Source organism: Lactuca virosa, chromosome 1 (assembly GCF_052849685.1).
Source record: "Lactuca virosa cultivar CGN04683 chromosome 1, Lactuca_virosa_CGN04683_v6, whole genome shotgun sequence".
Lineage (NCBI taxonomy): Eukaryota > Viridiplantae > Streptophyta > Magnoliopsida > Asterales > Asteraceae > Lactuca > Lactuca virosa.
Genome location: NC_136426.1, coordinates 172,575,937 through 172,599,361, shown reverse-complemented (window position 1 = coordinate 172,599,361; position 23,425 = coordinate 172,575,937). Strand labels below are relative to the sequence as shown.

General features: G+C 34.0%; 1 pseudogene; it reads left to right on the top strand.

Moving 5' to 3' along the window:
- Window positions 1-22,957, top strand: part of LOC145124065 (respiratory burst oxidase homolog protein C-like) — a 111,305-nt pseudogene extending 88,348 nt beyond the window's left edge.
- Window positions 22,958-23,425: the final 468 nt, after the last annotated feature.

Genomic DNA, 23,425 nt, shown 5'->3' with positions numbered 1-23,425 from the left:
TCTACATCCGCGAGCCTGTTAATATCGAAGAAACCAAAACAACAACCCTCGTTGTGTCGTCGAGCATGTTAATCATCGAAGTATTTGGGATCTACCATTCGACAATGCTTGTGTCCAAAATGCTTACAATGACTCTGTCCAAAATGTCGACAATGTGGAGGCCGAAAATGTTGACGTAGTTCAAAACAACTATTCATCTGGAGCTAGACTTTTTATCGACTTGTCACGATACTTTCAAAATAATGTTGATGTAGCTCAAACCAATGTTTATTATGATGATGAGGCGATACTGAAGTATCTCCGCAAACTGGTAGAGTCGATAATGTTTCCGATGAAGAGACTGATTATGATGATGACGATTCTCATTATGATACTGATGAAGAAGACATTGAAGTATATGATGGAGGTTCTGATTAAAAAAATCAAATATGCTTTTTTTTGTAATAGAAACTTTATTTTAAGTCTAACTTTTATTCATATTGTTTGTTTAACTTTTGTTTATGTTGTTTGTCTATATTGCATATCTTATAATTTTGCAGGGTAACTAATTTTTATTCATATTGTATTTCTATATTGTACATCTTGTAATTTTACAGGCTACAAATGAGGTTTACGTGGGTGATATTCTTTGTTATTATGGCCGATATTATGGGCCTTGGTCATGGAGGTGATGGAGCTGGGGATCCACCGCCTCCAGGAGGCTTTGGTCGCGGGCAGCATGAACAAGAAGGTAAGTTTTATTATGATATATTTATTAGCTATTTTTATTAATTTATTATAAGTTATCATGGCTAACATTATTAATTGTATTTTTTCAGTCGAGCTTCCAAAGAAAAGAAGGGGCTTGTCAAAGAATATAGAGCTAGGAAAGTGGATACAGGAAAACAAGGGAAAGCCTGTGGATTTGGATTTCGATAGGGAGATTGCATATTCCCCTGTCGGGGAGCCTGGCAATTGGTTCACACATGAAATTAGGAGGTATTTGTGGAACAACGTCACTTTCAACGTATCTGGTTGGGACAATGTTTCCCCTGCGTTAAGGAATGCGATAGTTGTGCATCTAAAGGTAACTTGGATAATATTTTAAGTTTAGTTGTGATTGTTATTTAATTAACTAACTTTTTGTATTTGTATAATAAGTTTGATCTGGATAAGGCTAACTTGGATTTGGAGCGTGCACAATTGTTGCAGAGCATCGATTCGAGTCTTGCAAAAGTTTACAGAGACCGAAAAAGTAAAACCCATTCTTATTTTAAGCAAATCGGGGGCCTACAGATATCCCAATGGCACTAAACAACCCCCCCCCCCTCGGAAGGGTATGCCATCTAAAAATTGGGCGAAGGCAGTCGAACATTTTCAAACGCCCGAATTTTTAAGGCGTTCGACGTCAAACAAAGAAGTCCATGCAAAACAACTAGTTGTAAACAGAGGGGGGTCGAGCTCGTACAACAATATATGGTTCAAAGAAGTAGGTTATGATATATTTAAATGTCTATTTAAAATATAATTAGTCTCATTTTTAATATTAAATAGGATATCACTCGAATCGAAGTATTTCGTAAGGCTAATTCCAATCGCCAAGGGGTATTTTATAGTACTGCAGTCGAGCAACAATACGTAAGTGGTTAATTTCTATTTTCATATAAGTTTTTATATCGTCAAGGGTATTTATTAATCTAATTTTTATGATGTTATCATTTTTTGAAAATACAAAATGCTTTACTCCAAGAGATCAATCAACAAACCCAAGCTTCTTCTTCAGCAAGCGGTCTAACGCCAAGTGATACAAGAAAATGTTTTGAAAAAATATTTGGTGTTCGACGCGGACATATATATGGTATTTGGCATAAACCTCCTACCATTGTGTCTATGTACGATCATGAACAACCGATGACATAAGAACCACCACAATCACAGATAATTGTTTGTTTAAGTTGAAAAGTATAATGCTATAATGGAAAAACGAAAAAAAGTAGGATGCTATAATGATATGCTAGTAATTGTTTGTTTAGTATATAGTACAATGTTATAATGGAAAGTAGAATGCTATAATGGTATGTTGGTTATGGTTTGGTATGTTGATATTTTGTAGTTTGGTAATTTTTGGAAAATAGAATGCTATAATGATATGTTGGTTATAGTTTGATATGTTGATATTTTGTAGTTTGGTAATTTTTGGAAAGTAGAATGATATAATGATATGTTGGTTATGGTTTGATATGTTAATATTTTGTAGTTTGGTAATTTTCGGAAAGTAGAATGCTATAATGGTATGATGGTTATGGTTTGATATGTTGATATTTTGTAGTTTGTTAAATTTTGGAAAGTAAAATGCTATAATGTTATGTTGGTTATAGTTAGATATGTTGGTATTTTTTTTATTTTGGTAATTTTTGAAAAGTATAATACTATTATGATATGTTTAATATATTTTGTTTTCTTTGTAATTGGAAATGTTGCAAACGATACTGAAGGACCCTGCATGTTCTGAGGCATTGGAAGAGTGGTTTCGTTCATTGCTACCCCCAAATAATGAAGGAAATGATGAGAGTGATGACGACGACTAGGAATTTTAGGATTTTATGAAATGTTTGTTTAGAAGAATACTTTAGGTTGTATTGACTAATATTTTGGATTGTGCATTAATATTTTATAAATGTTATAATGCTTTTTGGTTGTGTATGGGTTAATATTTCTATAAAATTGTAACAGATTTTATAAATGTTATATTGTTTTTTATAATTTTAACATTAAATAAAGAAAAAAAAATGAAAAGAATTTTTGCGGCGACGCGTTTAGCGGCGACACAGAAGTATTAGCGGCGACTCTTTTTAGCGGCAACAGATAAGTATTAGCGGTGACAAGCCAATAGCGGCGACAAGTTCATATTAGCGGCGACTAACAGGGCATTAGCAACGAAACATTAGCGGCGACGTTTTTGCAGCGACATGTCGCCGCTAATACCTTTAGCGGCGACATCCCCTATCTTTTGCGGCGACAGTCGTCGCCGCAAATGCCCGCATTTCTTGTAGTGATGTCATCCTAGTAACACGATCGCTCATTCCCATTTGGAGGCACAATTGTTCACATCTAACTCCCACCATCCCATTTTAATGGGACATTTAGGGTCGGTTGCAAGGTATTATTGCTGTTTCAAAGCAAATAAAATAAAGTTATTTTCCTTTTGACAAATAATACATTTAAATAGACAATTATACAAATATAAATTTCATTTTTACTAAATCCCATTATAAGTAAAAATTATTTTTGTCTCTTACGATTTTTAATTTTTGTAATGAAACATAGTTATACAAAATTTCTAAAGTTTGAAAATTATAGTTTAGACAATTATATTTTCATCATTATATGTTTCATTTCTTGTTTTTATAAGGATATTTTTATATATAATTTTATAAAATTGAAAAGTTTATCAATTATTTTTTTGGAATATTTTAATATATAAATAATAACTACAGTTGTCTACTAATTTTACGAAACAAGCTCTTTTAAATTAGGCAGAAATAAGAATAAGCCCATGTGAATTTTGGAAAAATATCCGTAAAGAAGTCCTGAACGAAATTGAAATCAATTTCTCCAGCTATTTTTATAATACAATACCCAATAACGTGTTTGATAGTTGAATATTAAACTCAGTTATAAGTTTATCTGTTGCCACCCTCACCCAGCACCTGCTCACACCGTCATCTCCGATCGGCTTCTCCTCTCCGCAGGCTCGTTAAACCTTTTTTGAACAAAACCGGCAACAACCACGCCTGCCGCATCTTCTCCAGTCGCCTCCCATCTTCCTTTCCTTTGACCACCACCAGCTCTCACCATCCCAGTTCGAGCCCGGCTCTCAACCTATCCCTCGGCCCCTCACACTAACATATTCATACGTCTTTACCAATATCAAATTAAAGACGATGTCTTCTTCACGGTTAAACCTTGAGAATTATCAAATTGCTCTGGAGGAGATCAAAATTGCCACCGAAATCTTCAGTCGGCAAAGATGTATAGGTGACGGTGGATTCGGTGAAGTCTACAAAGGAAAACTCTGGAAACGTGGGCGAAACCGCACAGTTGCTATCAAGCGACTGGGTAAAGACAGCCACCAAGGAGAGCATGAGTTCCGCAACGAGCTTGAGATGATTCGCAGATTCGACCATGAGAACATCATCTCTTTCATTGGCTACTGTGACGAAGACAATGAAATGATTATAGTTTATGAGTATGAAGCCTCGATCATCATCTCGGCGACCCAAATAAGATCTGTCACATAACATGGATGCAACGCCTGAATATTTGCATAGGGGCAGCAAAAGGACTCAATTACCTCCACTCTAGTCTTGGGGAGCACAACAGAGTAATACACAGAGACCTCAAGAGTGCTAACATATTGTTAGATAACAATTTTGTGGCAAAAATTTGCGATTTTGGTTTGTCGAAATCGGGTCCCAGAAATCAGCCAGATACCAAACTCTATACAAAGGTTGCGGGTACACAGTTTTACTTAGATCCCACCTACCATGAAAGCCGCATACTCCAAAAAGAATCAGATGTATACTCGTTTGGCGTGGTACTCTTTGAAGTCCTGAGTGGGATGCTGGTTTATAATGGAAGGAGCATTGGAGATCAGCGACAGTTTCTGATGAATTTGGTCCGACGATAAAAAGATAATGAACCACATAAGCTAATTGATCCAGATATAAGAGATCAAATTGATAGTCGTTCTTTTGATACTTACAAAGAAATAGCATACCAGTGCGTAAGCTATAATTTAAAGGATCGCCCCACGATGGATGCTGTCATTATGAGGATAGAGGAAGCATTAACTATGCAAGTAAGTCTTTTCATCTCGTTCTTTTTAAGTAGATCTAGTTTGATCTGTTCTTCCAAAAAAAAAAAAAAATCTAGTTTCATGTGTATGAATGAAAACTATCATGGATCCTAGAATATGATAAGTTACCTTAATCATTTTCTATCATCTGACATCTTCATACAATTAAACTAATTTTGGTTGATTACCTGTTTCTCCCAAACTTTGTAAATTGATTTTTGTTTCAATGATGTACCTTTAACAGGCAAATCACTGCTTCCGTATATAGTACACAAGCTAAACTGTTGAATGTTGTAGAATAACAACCTGCCTTTTTATGATGCGATTTACTAATAATAGGCTTAATGAATTGTTTAAACTTTATTGATGCTAATATACTAAGGCCATGTGTTATACCTCCACCGCACCTTGCGGGGTGCCTACTTGACTAATAGGTCCTGCTGACAGCAACATGGTGAAGTCCTGCCGCAGTGGCGTCTCTCCTCCCTTTCAACATTTTTATTTTTGCGAATGCCATCTAAAAGGGTATTAATGCTAAGGGATGCGTTTCATCCACTAATTAGCTCTTCATGTCAATGATATTAATGGTTTAAATCTTAATGGCTCGTCTTTATTGATGTCAATTCTGACATTCGCATTGGACGACTATGCGTCGTTTTAGATGTTTTGGTTCTTTTTGAAAGAACCATTCGTAAACTTTTCAGAAGTTTCGACGTCTTGCCAATTTTTGACAATTGCACAATATTCCAAACACGTAGAAATTTGAAATTCGCCCATTTTTTACTCTGGTATAGTGCAAGAGCTTTTTGCAAAATTCTTTCGTCATTTGCACAACATTGTCATTGCCATTTGACACTTGAAAACACCGTATTAAACTCTGTCACAACCTTGTTGACATTTTTCCACTTCGAGTAATTTCGTCATTTTTCCTGTAGTCTCCAAGATTCATTTACACAAGAAAACGCCTTGTACTTTTCCAGAAAAAAGTAGGAGAATCTTGGTTCTTTCTGACCACCGGATCTTCAGAAAGATCCACCCACGTACGTGTCAATGCGGTTTCTTTAGCCGTAGTCCTTTGCCTTGGAGCTGCCTTTCCATTTTTTTTCTTGAGTTGTGATCGAATCCCATCCGCCTCCGAACCCGTTTCGTGGACGACTTCAGGTTCTCCTTAAGTTTGGAATTGGGTTTAGATAATGATTGGGGCGAGGGGAAGATGGTCAAATGGGTTGAAGTCATTTTCCATTTATGATTGGAGTTGGGATGAAAAGTTCAATGGTGATTGGTTTTGAAATTGAGGTTGGTTTTGAAATCGATGATGATTTTGAAATTGATATGTGAAATAACACCACCAAAGTGTAAATTTGGAGGTGAATAAATAGGCCTATAACTTTGGCTTTGGACGAAATTGTGTTAAGAAGGTGAGATTGAGTTTGTGTTTTGAGTGTTTCTTTTGGTATTTTTTGGAGTTTTTGGGTTGGAAGTAGAAGCCATTTTTCACAAAAATGAGGTTGTTTAAAGAAAAAATTGAACAATGTAAAGTGAGATGAAATATGGCATATAGAAGTATTAATATAAGTTAAAAAGGTGGTAATTTTGAAAAAAAGAACAATCACTTTTGACCCAAAAAAACGGTCACAATTTTAGAATACCCAAACCCCCACAATCTCTCTCATCGGTAACAATCACTTTTGACCCAAAAAACTGTCACACTCAAAATATTTCATATTACGCAAGACTAATAAATAAATAAATAATAGCATCATCATTCCACTAGATTTAATCTCTAATTAAATAATATTTTCAATGGTTAATATATTCCAATAATTTAATTAACTATTTAACTAATCTATCACTATCTATCTAAAATGTTTTATAAAATTCTCTTTATTTAAGTACTCATTTTCTTAAAAGAACATCATATTTTATAAAAATTTTTATAAATACCAACCATTAATATAAAATATGTTTTTATAAAGAAGCCATTAATATGAAATACTTAAATTATATATGTACATTTTACTTTTGTTTATCGGTTTATAACCAATACCTACAATTAAAGACATTAAAATAGTTATTATATGACGTGAAAAATTATTTTTATATCAAAACAAAAGAAATAACTTATTAATATAAAATTCGTTAAGAAAGTCTACAATATTTCAATGTTCAAATTGGCTGCTCAATATGTACACCGAAACATATTTTTATCGAAAAAGTATTGTAATTATTATACGAGTCAAAAACTATTACCCATAATTGCAAGTACCCTCTTTTAAAAGAATCTCTCAGCAAATATAAGAAAGCATAAATGCATAATTTTAGTTGTGACACATATATAAAAAAATGAAAAACAATTTACCATATGAATGAATCATCGAACTAACTACAAAATCAAACTTCTAAATAGAGTTATCAAGTTCAGAGAAACTAGGCCACTACCATGTAAAAGAAAGTTAAATAAATTGTATAATATCATCATCTTTCATTTATTTACACATAAAGAATGTCTCGTCTATCTTAACAAAATTGTTCACATATTTATTTTATTCAAGCATTATAGATTTACAAGAAAATCGTAAAACTCTGTAAAATAATAATTTTTTTTAGATTAACTGATTAGAAATTATGATTTTTAACTATTAATATTCGTTTACTTTTATAAACGTAGTTCCCACATATTAGAACCTACAGTGTGTGTGTATATATATATATATATATATATATATATACACACACACTGAGAGAGAGAGGTCAATGAAAAAATAAATAAGCTATTTGCTCTAATGAGATTGAATATTTAATAAAAAAAAGGTACATGGGTCTAGTATGTAGCATGATGTAGTACGGTATCCCTCAAAATTTCCCCGTCACATTTAATTTAGAAATTTTTTATCGAAATCCATCACAAATCCATCATAAATCTATGGGAAATCCATCACAACGTATGATAAGTGTGAATTTAGAGTAAATTCCTTGGTTTAGTAATAATTTTATGGCCAGATAGATTCTCTAAGGATTTTTGTGAAACACCGAAAAAGTTGTGCAATCCCAAAGTTTTCATTGCGGCACCACCAATAGATTCTCTAAGGATTTTTGTGATTTAAAACAAAATTAGTGGCAATTATGATGATTACCCCGGTTAGTATGGTAGCAAAATAAAATAATTTTGGAATTATGTATTAGTTCAGGAGTAGATTATAATATTTATATTTGTCGGTCAAAAAAAAAAAACTATATTTGCTACCGTACTTATAGAATTTTTTTTGTACAAACCACAACCGGGTATGGTACATGATTTGAGGAAATAAATTAGTATTATATCATATTCACCTGCAATTTTAAGGAATAGCCATCTCTAAGTTAATGAATTATCAAAAACTATCGTTGATGTTATTTTTATTATTCAATTACTTTTTATATTTATATTTTTAATTAATGGTGCTTTTTGATTAGTCTTTTATATATATATATATATATATATATATATATATATATATATATATATATATATATATATATATATATATATATATATATATTTGACTTAGGAAGTTAACTCTTTAAAATCAAGAACTATTATTTCTTTTAAAAGTGTAAAAATGAAATGTGAAAGAGAAGTATATTATTGGTATAAATATTAAATGACATGTGATAACGTGGCAATGAAAGATAACATGGTAAAATTGGTGTTAAATGAGTCACCTTTTTCATTTTGCAGGCATGTGGTTTAATAAATATTTTTGTATTTTGGTAGATGTCCGAGCATTTTGCGTCCAACCTCGCAGATCATTCCATGATAGAAAGTGTCATTCATGAGCTCAATTCCATGAGACCTTATGACCACTGGATTGCCACCGGTGAAATCTCACGCCTGACAAAAAGAAGCCCCGAAAACCGTGTTGCCTTTGCCCAAGCTGGGGCAATCCCTTTGCTGATAGACTTCCTCAAATCAACCGATTCATGAACACAGGAAAACGCAGTGACTGCTCTTCTTAATCTCTCGATTTATGAAGACAACAAAGGCATCATAGTGTCCTCTGGAGCTATCCCGGGGATTGTTCATGTGTTGAGTAAAGGTAGCATGGTAGCACGTGAGAATTCAGCGGCTACTCTTTTCAGCCTCTCTGTAATTGACGAAAAGGAATTGATGATCGGCTCTGCTAAAGCGATTTCACCTCTTGTTTTCCTGTTGAGTGAAGGTACTGAGAGAGCAAAGAGGATGGCAACCAATGCGTTGTTTAACTTATGCATATATGAATCTAACAAAAAGAGGGCAGTGAGGGCGGGTGTAGTCCCCATGTTAATGAAGCTTCTTAAGGAACCACATGGTCTTTTGAAAGATAAGGCCATAGCCATTCTAGCAATATTGTCAATGCACCTTAAAGGGAGGTTGGCTATTGGTAAAGCAGAGGCTATGCCCATTCTGATTCAAATTTTTAGGAGTGGATCCCCGATGAACAAAGAGAATGCAGTTATAGTTTTGGTGGAACTTTGCTTGGAAGACCAAAAATATTTGGTTAAGGTTCAAGAATTTGGAGCTATGGATAAAATAATACATTTACTAGAGCATGGTACATATAGAGGAAAAGATGAAAGAGTTGGAATAATTTTTGTGATATGGCCTAATGACCATTTTTATTTACATAATGTGATTGTAACTATGTAATTTTATTTTATAAGAAAATTATTCATGTTCGATTTTTAGTCATAAAAAGTTTTACATAGACATAGCTGGTAAAAACACAACATGTTGCGTCGATACACCTTTTTGGATAGCAAAAAATAATTCTTTTAAAAATAAAATCCATAGATCTTGGGATCATAACATTACTATGCGTGAGCCGTTGAACCCTAATGAGGAGCTCTACAACACCCGCCGCAAGAAAACTAAATGTATCAAATGAAAAAGATATAAACGTGTGTTGATTTTCCATGTATGCTTTCTCATGTTTTGCCACTTTGCATGAGGCAGTTTTTAAAGCATGTTGCCCCATAGTAAAAAAATCCATTCCCCATGCATACAAAAGGGAAAATCTTGTTAGATCCATACACGCATGCTTTCCTAAACACGTGCATCTTTTTTGGTAGAAACCCAACACGTCTAAATATGTCGAAAAGAACATTCATATATAGATCCTGTCAATACTTGAAACCCAGGAGTTCTATAAAATGAACTTCATGCTCCCAAAGTTGTCCAAGAATGGCTTGTGACAAACAGGGTGTTATTATGGCAAACTCTAGGCGCATTTTTAGCTCTACTGCCAAAGGATCTTGGTCTAATAAGCGTTTGGGAGTCCACTCTGCATAAGAATGACAAGTGCTAGGTCAGACAGCCATACCGAGGGTTAGACCCCAGTATTGCTCTTCGATGCCTAAGTTAGATTGCGAATAAAATACTACGATGTTGTGCATGAAGGTTATTGCTTCCCCTTTTTCTTATATTAGAGTATCATATTTCCGATGTATTTGTAGGCTATTCGTGGTTCCACAGGTTTATAGTTTTGTCCGGCCCTTTGCCGATTGCTCAGTTTATTAATGGTCTCACCTTTTGTCCTTTTTATTATTTTATTGCTCCATATATTCACTTTTGCAAGTTTCCTGGGATGTGGTTCTGAGATTCGTGCATAGTTACTTGAGCTTAGACTTGTTTGTGACAGGCTATAACTCCCCACACTCGGCCATGTAAGTACCAGGCCAGTTTTGGGTTTCATCAAATTACCAGCCCGGGTACACCATTAAGCATCCCAGTCTGTAGGGTAAAAGAATATTGACAACATATTTTTTCCATTTAGACTTGAAGATCTACCTTGGGTACTAGGATATCCTTCACATGGAGCGCATTAAATGCTTGCTCCGTCGGACATCATTTCTTATGTGTCAACTAGATTGCCCTTACTAAACGATTTAACCGGTTTTTCCTGTTACCGCACACATAAATAATTAGACTCTCATGGCTATACTCGATAAGGACCCTCCGGTCATGTGTCTCAGTGAAGGCCCTCTGGTCTCACAGCTCGGGGACCCTCCAATCCGGTATCTCAGTGAAGACCCTCCGGTCTCACAACTCGGGTTGGACCCTCCAATCCTATATCTCAGTGAGGATCCACCAGTCTCACAGCACGGTTTGGATCCTCTGGTCCTAACCCAATAAGGCACAAAATAATATGCATCATAAATCACAAAGACAGATGGCATAATATATCACATAATTCAGTATAATCACATAACACCCTCTGGTCAAGAACTCAGATAAGACCCTCCGGTTGCATAGTAATTACCACTCAGATAAGTATAGTGAGAAGACTCACTTCGCCTAGTAAAACAATATATCCCAGCATGACCAAAACCCTAAAGTCAACAGTCAAAGCTGACCCTACTCGTCGAGTGCAACTCATGAACTCGTCGATTTCCTCAGTGCTCAGTAAATCACGAAAACCCGAGTCAACTCGCCGTGTTGCTAGCCCACTCGTCGAGTCCATGTAGAGTCCAGAAGATCGGGGAAAAACCCTAACCACTCGTCCAGTTCACTCTGAATCCAAAAACGGGAAAACTCGACTCAGCTCGTCGAGTTGGATGCCCAACTAGTCGTGTTCTTTAGCCATTTCACATTTAACTCATTCCAGTCGATTCTAACGCTCCAAACTGCAGATCCAACCTCCTAGGATGAAGTTACCACGTAAAGTTGCTAACTTTACAATCATGCAAGGCCTCGCAAGGCTAAAACATCCAATACTAAGATCAAGAAGGTCAAAGCTTCATAAAGCTTGAGACTTTAGGCCTAAAGGGCTTAGTAGTGTCCAGATCTGAGGTCTCAGCTCCATAGCATGCTCACAACCATTAATGACTCAAGGAGAGGCTAGAAAGGGCCATAAACTCTCTAATGGAGAGATATAACAAACAAGTCATCAAGGTAATGACTTTTTACCTTTAAATGTCTGCTACCACAAAGATGATGTCGGATCCAAAGACTCCTTCTTGTTCTAAGCCTTCTACTCTTCAAGGAATGCACCAAAACACACCCAGCATTAGCTCTAAACACTCTCAAATGGAAGGTACTTGATTAAGGTTTGTCTCAGGGTGATAAAGTGATGAGGGGGGGGGGGTGGTAAAGGAGTTAAAGTCCTTTAAATAGGGTGCAATCCCGAATAATCAGGGTTTCATCAAACAGACTCAACTCGTCGAGTTCAGTCCTTTGACTCGACGAGTAGACTTCATATTCCACACGTCCTGAGAAACTCCTACACGACAAGTTGGGATAAACCAACTCGTCGAGTAGGTCCTCTAATGTGAATAAAATTCTCAAGTTCCACATCCAGGAAATCGAGGTGTTACAGAGAAATCGGCCAAGGTCAAAAAGTTTGACCGTAAAAGAAAGGCCAAGTCTGAGATAGTTTCACGTATCACTCCTAAAGAGTCCATTTGTCTCTATTGCCAACTGAAGGGGAATTAGAAGCGAAGCTGCCCAGACTACCTGAGAGATCATAGAGATGGTAAAGTCAAATTGTATGACTCTACTTTAGGTACATCTACTATCTAACTCTTTTAAGTTCATATTTATAGATTCTTATTACATGATGTGGTAATCAAATTTTGATGTTTTGTAGGATCGAAGAAAATGAAGGAAGCTTAAGAGGAAGTAAAAGGTTGATTCTGATATGAAGAAATAGATTTCAGTCGCATGGTTCGAAGATCAGAATTTTGAGCTGCTTAAGAGTTATGACAGATTGATAGGAATATTTAGAAACATACTTTTCATGTGAATTCGCATTGTAAGGACAAGTTTTCCGCACATTATCAATAAAGTAAATTTTGGTTTTATTTGCTTTATGATTATTTGCAATGACATTTGTGAAAATTGGTGTTTATATTTCTATTATTAGCAATGTTGAAAATAGATTTGATTCTTAGTTATATACCTTATGGTAGTGTTATAATTTACCAAGTGAGGAATGATTCTCATCACCCAAGTTTCAATTGGACAAAAACTTGGAATCGTATGATTTGAATTGTGTGATGAATGAGAATCTTGATCCTTGGAAAATTAGGACTAATTCCTTATTCACACATATATGTGAGTCAAGTGAAGGGTTAAAGGATCTGGTTCACATTGATGTGAACTAGTCAAATCCACCACAAAGGACGATAAAGTCTATTCGTCATGTTTTACTGTTGATTCAGTAAATACGGTTATGCTTACAAGATTAAGTGTAATTCTCATTCCTTGAAAAGTTTCAAAGTATAGCAGAACAAATAAGAAAAATCCATTAGGCGGAAAGATAAAAGTTTCTCAAATCTGAAAGGAAAGGAGAGTACTTTAGTATCATGTTTTATGATCATCCTAATGATTATGGAACCATGTCACATTTGATCCTCTAATGACACCTTAGTGCATATATATGACTAAGAAGAGGAATCAGGAATTGTTGAAATGGTTAAATCAAGAAGATGAGTCATACTTCGTTCCAAAATTGAGTTTTAGGATTGTACTCTAGTTACTCCAAGTTGTACCCTGAGTAACATGTTCTAGCAGGTTTATAACACCTCATGAAATGTGGAGTAGACATGTTTTCTCACTCTTGCACATTTCAAATTGGTAGTTGTGATGTTTTGGCTAAAACAAAGACCAACTAAGACCAATTATATGAAGTGTTATCTTGATAATAATCCGCACTAACTCTTGAATATTTGTTTGTCAAGGAATGTTCTTTGACAGAGAATCATATATGTCAAGAAGTCAGTGGGAGTCTAATTGATATTGAAAAGTTTTAGGAGACAATCGAGAATAAACCTTTTAGTAATCGCTAGCACATGACCTAAGTTTGATAACCTATCGTGTTGACATATTCTAGTTTCCGTGCCCATTCCAGTTAAGTTGACTATGTGTATGAGTTCTGTGAGTTCTCATTTGATTGTATAAGGCAAAACACCTTGATCAGTGAAGGTTCATTGATTTGTATGGGTGAGCTGCTCAATAACTTGGAAGCACTGGTAGGCTCTTGTGCTACCGGATGACAAGAAATTAAGATTAAGCAAATTCGGTCCATATAAGTTTGAATTTCTCATAATCCTTGTCTTATTATAGCAGTTGGAAATGACAAGCTCACATGGATAGGAACACATACACCATAAAATCTTAGTGATAAGAGGTTTCTCTCTACTTCATAAAAAATAATTGTGAGGAAACACTTTCGCTAGTAGATTTTAAAGTATTAATTAATATCATTAGAGTTAGCAGTTGTGATACTTACATTCTCAAATTTGAATATGATTACGACATCCCTTTTCATAGTTTGAATTATGAGAAATGGCAAGAAATAGTTTGAACATTCGGGACTTATTGTTATAAGTTCTGAAAGGGTTTAGACACACACATAAGTTGTCTAATGAAAGGTGTATGAGCTTGAGAAGTCCAGATAAAGACTTGTCGAAGCACCACGTATCAAAAATCTAAACTTTGGTAACAAAGTCAATAAGTATTGATTTTTATAAGTCCAGTTGATTTCTGGATACATGTCAAAGCTAGTGGGAGCATAATTGTTATGCTGGTAAGAACATAATTTTTATGCTACTGGGAGCGTGATTATTATGTTAGGTGTTGCAAGTTAGCAACGCTAGTTATTGGAAACAAAGGTTACAAATTTGCAAAGTTCCTGAATTTGGAAATTGTTTCGCTATAGGAAGTTATAGGAGGGAGGGAATTTATACTTCATTTTGAATCTAAAACTATATATTGAAATTTTAATAGAACTTAGTCATGAACGTATATGAATGTCAAAATGTTTCAACAAAGGAAATTCTATATATGGAAATATTTTACCAAGAGGATGATCAAGTATCATGTCTTTATGTAAGACATTATGAATTGTATCCCATATGCTTCGGGTATAGGATCGATTGCATATGCTATAATATTCGTCTGTTCTGATTTTTCCAAATTCCTAACGCATTAAGAGGGAAAAAGGACTAGAACTGGATATGACCGAAGTTGGTAAACAATTGTTAAGGACAATCTGAGGTTTACCAAAGATTGGTTGCTTGTGGACAGTTGGAAGTATAGTATTAATTTTGATGGACCATATTGACATGTTCTGAATAGAGGTAACTCTTGTTCATAATTGATAGTCATATGGAAATATGGAAATGTTTCCATTATGGGAGTTGGATATTGAGATATATGTGAAAGTTAGGAACTTTAATGTAAGAAGGATGTTCAAGGAATACTCTTTGAATGTGAGACTTCATTTCCATGGAATTGTTTTTGTAACAAATCTCGAATGGAATACTTTGTAATATCATTGGCAAAGTTTGTGACTTTGGTGTCTTGACATTACAAAAGGATCATTTGATGTAAGTTTAGATTCTAACAGATTCTATTAAGAATTTTGTATTCTTACACTAGTATTAAGGATTTGGAGTTGTGAAATGAGCATCATTGGAAATGTGTTTAATTGATCTGTTTCACAAAGAAAGGACCATAGATAAACATAGTGTGCGTGTTTTGTGCATGGCATGACTAATGTTCTAATTCAAGTATTAAGTTGATTGGTCAAAACATTATACAATGAATAAGGTCTAATTAATATGGTGATTAAATAATAAGTGTTTTATTTATATTCAAAAGTTTTGAGACCATATTGAATTAGGTTATTCTTGTGGTTCACTTCGTATGTTTTACTTCCCGAATAACTCGGTTATTCAAATATCCACAGTCACTCATATTTTTGGAAGTAAGTACTGAATTAAGACTGTAATGAATCCGAATATTGATTGTCTAAGTACTTAGGCATAGCAAATATTTGCTGCAGTGTTGATGAGTACTCCTGAAATAAAAATTTGAGTATTAGATAAAGCCACGCTCAAGAATTACTTCATGGATTTTATCACGAGTTATTTTGAGATGATAATATCTTATATTCTTGAAACGGAGATAATTGAGTTGTTGTTTACAAGTCGGTTGTGCATTGATAATACGTAAACGCATCAGTAACTTGATGTTATAAAACATATTGTTGTGTGTGATTTGATGAGTAAATAGTACAAGCATATGAGTCGAAGTTTATTCGTTCCATTTACCCTAAATGAGATAAAAGCGATATTTCTGGGCCCCTCGATGATTTAGTGATGACACCCTAAGCGCTTGGCCAAGCCTGGACTAAGTTGATGTGTTCAATTGTAGTGTGCGTCAGTTGTCATAAATCGGAAGTCGGGAAACAAACCTTGGAAGGAGAGAATGATTAAAATCTATGTCTCATGTCCATACAATATCTTGTAGAACAGTGGGATATTTGATCACTTATCTAAAGGACGCGTCATTGATTAGATTAAAGTTCGACAACAGCTTGCAATCATAGTTATTAGACTTATCCAAGTGGGAGACTGTTGGATTAGGTGTCTAAGCCCATAACTATAATTGATATGTACTTGATTTGATAATAGCATGGTCCTTTTGGGTTGCCTTCACTCATGCAACTTGACAGGATGACTAGCGGAGAGATAGTAGAATTTATTATGTGAAATAATAATTTGGTACTCAAAATGATTTTATTAATATATTATAAGATTAATATATTATTTGGAAATTATATTATTAGTTGGTATTTAATCAAAAATTAATTTGATATTAATTTTGGGATTAAAGGAACTAATTAATAATGGAGGAGCTGTTTTGCAAATCATTGATAGTTGCAGAATTGGGCTATTGGACACCTTAATTAGGAGTGGACGAAATTCTATAGGGAGGACCTATAGATTTCATCCAAGGCATCATAAGGAGGAGTCCATGGGCTGCTTAAGCCTTAAGCAGGAATTATGGTTTCCTCTAGAAACCCTAGCAGCCTACAACTATTTAAAGAATCCCACCACATGGGTGTTTGTGACTCCATCAGAGGTGCAACACTTGGGACACTAAAATTTTAAAAGTCAAAGATCTTCAAGAATTGTCTTGTTATTACTATATAACAAGTGAGGTAATATTCAAACCCTATTTTTTACATGAATTTCGAAAATTGTATGCTAGTCTTAGGCTTATTGCTTTGGTGTTCTATTTGCATGTTCAATTAGTGAAAAACTTAGATCCAAAGCAATTAGGGTTGATGATCACATAGGAATGTAGATATGCTCATAACCCAACAAGTATATCATATCTTAAACATATGTATGTGTTTAGTATTATATGTGTTTAATCATTTCTAGGTTCCTCTATGTATCTGTGTGTTATGAATCAGATTTATGTTTATGTTTTCTTTATAGGATATATGGTTTTTTTTATGTGTTCATTTGTGTCACATTTCTGATTTTTATATGTGTGTATGTGTGTGTGGTTTTCATCGGAACTAGGTAAACTTTCTGGTGACTGGAGTTTTTTTAGATGTTTCCGACAATTAAAGTCTCTGAGGTGTATAGAGATAGAGGGTCATTTTATTTTTCTATTTCTTGTATTTATAGAAATGTAAAAAGAAAAGGAAAATGAAAATAGTACGGCCGTAACTGTCATTGTAATTACTTTTAAAAAATATTGGACTAAAACCATAATAAATGTTCTATTTTGGACTAGTGGTGGTAGTCAAAAGCTTTTGGGAAAAGTGGCAATTTTCGGAAACACATGGACAATTTTTGCAATTTTGTCTTTAATCTACTTTTTTAATCAAAATTAAACAAAAATAGAGATAAAAGAAGTTAGAAAGGGATAAATGTTGCTTAGAGATTGGGTGTGTTAGCCCTAATATTTCCGAATGAGAAATTAAATATCCTTCTGTGTTTTCTCCCTAATTATTTTCCTATATATGTGAAATGACGACAAATATCATATTTTAATAAAATCCATAATTTTTTAAGACACTTATCATTATCTCATATGGGTGGGAATATAAGTAAGAAGAATAAATTATCTTGGATATTTAATGTCTCTTCTGGAATTGGTACAAGTATTAAAAACCACATACATTATTTGTGCAAGTTTTAAAATCCGAAGGACCATGTTCATAAAAAAAAATATTAATAGAAACTATATTGTAACCTTTGGTAAACTAGATCACCATTTATATATAACTTTTTCAAAAAATAAAATCCCCACAAATTAGCGATTCTCTGTCATATTCGTCTCTCTCCTTCAAGGTTCCGACTTCTGACTTTTCCATATTCAAGGTCGTCGTTGCCGTCTGTCATTTTTAGGCATTCAAATATGTGATCTGCCTTGAACCTTACCTAGGATATTCAGAGTTTTCAAGTTTTCTTTCTCTGCAAGCCGCATTTCTTTCTTTTTCTTTTTTTATTGAAGATTATCGTAAGTTTATCGTCAACGCTAACTGGAAATTCGTAAGTATATCTCATCTCAGTCATTGCTATCAATCAAGCACATAAAAAAGATTATGTGTTTTAGTTTATCATTTTGATTTAATCAGAAACGTTTTTTTATCAATTTTATTATTTTCTAATCATAAGATTTCGTTTTCACTGTATTGACTACTTCTAAAAGTCCCAAACCGCATTCAATTTGTCTGAAACTGCATAAATCTTTTTACTTATTACTCATTTATTTAATTAGTACAAAAAATCTAAGTCTGAAACCGCATAGTATTTGTCAATTAGTTGGTTAGTGGTTAGTATCAAGTTACTTAAATTCGCCAATGCCCGGAATAGAACCCATGAGCTCCAATCTAAGAGACAAGTCTCTACCGAGTGAGCTAGTCCCAAATTGGCAATTATAATTTTGATGGAAACAATTTTGTCAATCATCTGGTTCTTTTTGTGATTTTTATCTAATAATATAATAACATTTGGTTTTTTTAAATGCCTCTTTTTAGTTTTTCGAAAAGGGAGGCTGATTTGACATCTGCATAGGACTAGGAATGTGATTAGATATATGCAATTTATGAACTAGAAGATGATATGATAAACATAACCATATCTGCACATACGAAATCGCACAAAGATTGAAACGCACAATTTGAACTCTAGATTGTCATCTCGCAACCAGGTAGGAAACCAAAACTGTTACCAATTCTTTTGTGTTTGAAATTTTAATTAAAGGCACCTATCTGTTTGTGTTGTGAAGCTCTCGCAGGTGTTTGAATATTTTTTGTGGTGTGCAGCCGCTCCTTTTTTGTTTCTAGAAAACCAAAAGCCTAGGTCCCTTTATATTATGATTTTGGTTTTTGTTAATTTAATTTGGAGACAAACAGATAAACATTTAGCAGAAGGTATGGATCTCTGTCTTGGTCTCCTTATTTATGTGTGAAATACTCAACACACAAAAAAAGAATTTATTGAAATCCTGTCAATGCCCTACAATCGAGTTGCAAAAGGATCCCGTTTTCTTATGCCCCTCTACTAAGACTGGTTTTTTGATTAGGTCGTACATAAATAACTATGTGTAAAGAAGTCAAATTCCAACTGGTTTAATTTGTTGTTAGGTTGTACTTAAATATCATGTACTTAAACTACAACGCATGAAGAAGATATAATTATTTGTGGGTAGGTTCTACTTAAGCAAGGATTTTCAAAAATGGTTTGGAAATATAAAGTGTTGTTAAGGTAATATGTTAAACACATGGGTAATTTGTTTAGATTTCCAAAAAGGTTTGGTAAAATGGTAACTTGTTAATGTAAGCAAGGATTGGCTTGTTCATGTAAGCATGGTTTATTTTTTAGTAACAAACATGTTAAGATTTGGAATATAAAGTGTTGTTTTATTTTGGCAGACACCATTATACCCATAAATGTAAGTAAATGACCATTTTACCATTATTTTTAAACATGTTTTAAATGGTCGTTTATCTAGATTCAGAAATTTCATACCCAAAAAAGAAGCAATCATTATGTATACGTCAGTTTATTCAGGAAGACATATTATCCATACAATACTTAACGGCGGAAAAAAGAAACAAGACCCTAGTGGCTTCAGCTATCAAATGGGTGTCCTTTACATTAATTGGTGGTTCCATATTGGTTGTATTTTTTTTCATAGCAACATGCTTATTTTTTTTACCAATATTGGCATCATTACTTTATTTTTTACCATTAATAATAACACACTTATTTATGACTACCGATATGGGTAATGTACTTTATTTTTACCAATAGTAGCATGATACTTTATATTTTACCATTAATAGCTACATACTTAATTTTTTGCCCGATAATAGCAGCATGCTTATGCTTTTTACTGATATTAGCAACATTACTTTATATCTTTTACCAATAATAGGTATGTACTTATGTTTGACTACCAATGTGGGTAATGTATTTTATTTGTTACATATTGCTATTTTCGGTAAAGAATTGTAAAAATGTTGCTGTTGTTAAGGAGTTATAAATACATTGATATTTATGTGTAAAGAAATGAAAGTACATTGCCACTTTCATTGATCATACTTGTGAGTTTGCTTAGTAAAATAGTAATGTAATTTGTTAGCATAATATCAAAATCTAGTTTTTTTAGTAAAAAAATGTTATTACGTGTAAATGATTAAATGGCCCTCTCTAGCAACTTACATGTTAACTGTTACTTTCACGTTCCTTACATTCATCTCTGTGGCTTTTCAGATTTCAACCGGTATCCTCTAAGTTGCATTATATATTATTCACCTTGAGATTTTTGCTTTTACTAAATGATATATATCTTGATGCTTCTATCTTATGATGTTCTCATTTGCATTTGATGGTATGCATTGTTTATATCGAAAGCCGTTTTATATCTTTGACAACAACATTCAAAAAAAGAAACTTAATCATAACAATGAACATCCAATAATATACTTACCGGTTAATAATGATACTAATCATAATAGTGAAGAAAGTAATAGGCATGGAAATTGATTTCTTTTTAAGTAGTAACTCTTTTGTTTCACAAAAGTTGTTGCTTAAACTTAAACTCCCACCTCGTTCTTCACATTTCTCTCTGTTGTGATTTTCAATTTGGTTAATTTGTTTTGGAAGCAAATGCATAAAATGGATAACCAGAAAAACGCTCCCGGGAGTAGCAGTGTTAACGTGAACTCTGAAATTGACGACTACATTGAATCACTTTGGAGGTTGGTGAAATGGATTACTTGCAGGGCCCAGGATCCACCAACAAGACATCCACCGACAATTGTCTGAAGAGTTAAAACGGTTGACTAACTTGTCGAAACGGAAATCCATGAGGACTAAATCTGTCACTCCCAAAGGGCTCAAGTTCATAAGCAAGGAAGACGAAAATATGGCGTGGGCCCCCTTGGAGAAGCGATTTGAGGATCTCACCAAGTACACCAATGGTTTACTTCCAAGGTCGTGTTTCTGGGAAGTCCAGTCCAATCCAACCATGCTCTTTATATTATCAATAATTATGGTTCGCTTTATTTAATTTAATATACCAGGGATGAATAAAGATTCCCAAGAGTTCGCTGAGGAGTTGTTTGATTTATTGACCCTAAGGAGGAACATAATAGGTGACTCGATTGATAAAGAACAAATGAAGCACTTTTGGGGCCAAATTTCTGGTCAGAGTTTTGATTCAAGGCTACAGACTTTCTTTGACATGTGAGGACTTATTATTTAGTTTAATCACTATTTATTTCTGTTAGGTGGGAATCTTATATATGTAATAAATGCAGGATTGATAAAGACGAAGATGGTAGGATCACACAAGACGATGTCAGAAAGGTCTAGATTATGTATTTAGTTTTTTGGATCCAAAGCAAGATCATGATGAAAAAGAAGTTTAAGGGTGGTAGATTAGAAGATTTTGCCCAAATAAATATTGATTATCTATATGTTATGCAGATTATTAGCCTTAGTGCTTCAATCAACAAGTTATCAAATATTAAAAACCAAGCAGATGAATATGCCGCGTCTATCATGGAAGAGTTAGATCCAAATGACCTCGGTTACATCATGGTAAAATTAAACACAACTAAATTATGTATATATATGGTAATGGTGGGAAAGTGTTTAATTAATGAGAAAATGTTAGAACAGATTGACGATTTAGAGATGTTATTGTTGCAAGCACCAAAACATGACGTGAGTCCAGAAAGCAAAAACCTAAGCCATATGTTGAGCCAACAGCTGAAAACAACTCAAAGTGGTAATCCTATAAGAAGATGGTATGAAGATTTTAGGTACTATTTACAAGATAATCGAAAGAGATGTTGGTTTTTCACATGGAAGCACATTCAGTACATGGACATGTACCGAGCACTCTGTGTTGCATGTGGATATAAATCCTAATATTCTTTAACTAACAACATATACCAAATACTTTGGGAACATTTTTCATGTATGACTATGAATAGTTGATACTTTGTTTTGACAGCTTCCCAAAAGTTTTAATCAATGGTCCATATGGAGGAGCAGCAGCACAATACTACAAGAAATACGAGGTGGTGTTACTAGTGGGGTCAGGAACCCCAATCATCAATATTGTGAAAGATATTTTGAATAACATTAAAGCCAAAGATGATGAAGAGAATGCCTTGGAAAACGGTAGCACTGGCAAACTACAAAAGAAAAAGTCAGGGCGAACAAACTTTAAAACAACAAGAGCTTACTTCTATTGGGTGACAAGCGAACAGGGTTCGTTTGACATGGTTAAAGACATTATGAATGAGGCTGCTGAAATGGATGAATATGGTGTCATTGAAATGCATGCTTATTGCACCAGTGTTTTTGAGGAAGATGACGCTCGGTCTGCCTTTATTACTATTCTGCAGTCACTTTATCATGCTAGAAATGGTATTGATGTTGTATCAGGGACCCGTGTTAAGTCTCGTTTTTCTGAACCCAATTGGCGTGACGTGTATAAACAGATCACTCTTAATCACATTGGTTCCGGAATAGGTCAGTCCCTCTGTGTTAAATCTTTCACAATGTTCATTTTTTAAAATAAGCTTGTAGATTGTGATAAAGGCATATCTGGTGGTGACCTAAAACGTTATGCATACTTTTTGTCAAGAAAAGAAAAAACAATACAAATTAGAGACTATTATAGAATGCAGTGTTGTTTTCTAACGTTTGTCTATGAAACTCACAGGGGTGTTCTATTTTGGAGAGCCAGCACCAGCAAAAGAGCTGAAACAGCTAGTTCATGATTTCTCACAGAAAACAGCAACCAAGTTTGACTTCCACAAACAGAACTTCTGAAAATGTTATTTATTTGTTTATTGTTATTAATTATTTATTTGTTTATTATTTTTTAGACCTCGACGCTTTTTGGTTCGGCTCCTCATACATACACCTGCAGACCTGCTTGTGATTTCGATAAAACATGTAAGTACATTGTTATATAGGTAAAATAATATAAGTATGTTGCAAGTAGTATTAATACATACATTAATAAATAATACAATTACAATACACTCTAAAAATGTAAACCATATGCATATATGCACATGTAAAATGTTGTATACCTTGATTAACAAATAAGAAAAAATGATAGCTTGTCACTACAGTATACTGTTTTTTGGTTTTGGTCTTGAGTGAAATGGTGATTTTAAGAAAATTGACAGCTATGCTATGCTATTAACTTAGATGAGAAAAGAACCAACGTTGTTGGGAAAAATCAAAATATGGACCAAGTTTGAAACAGAGCTTTTGTGGACGAAAATTGAA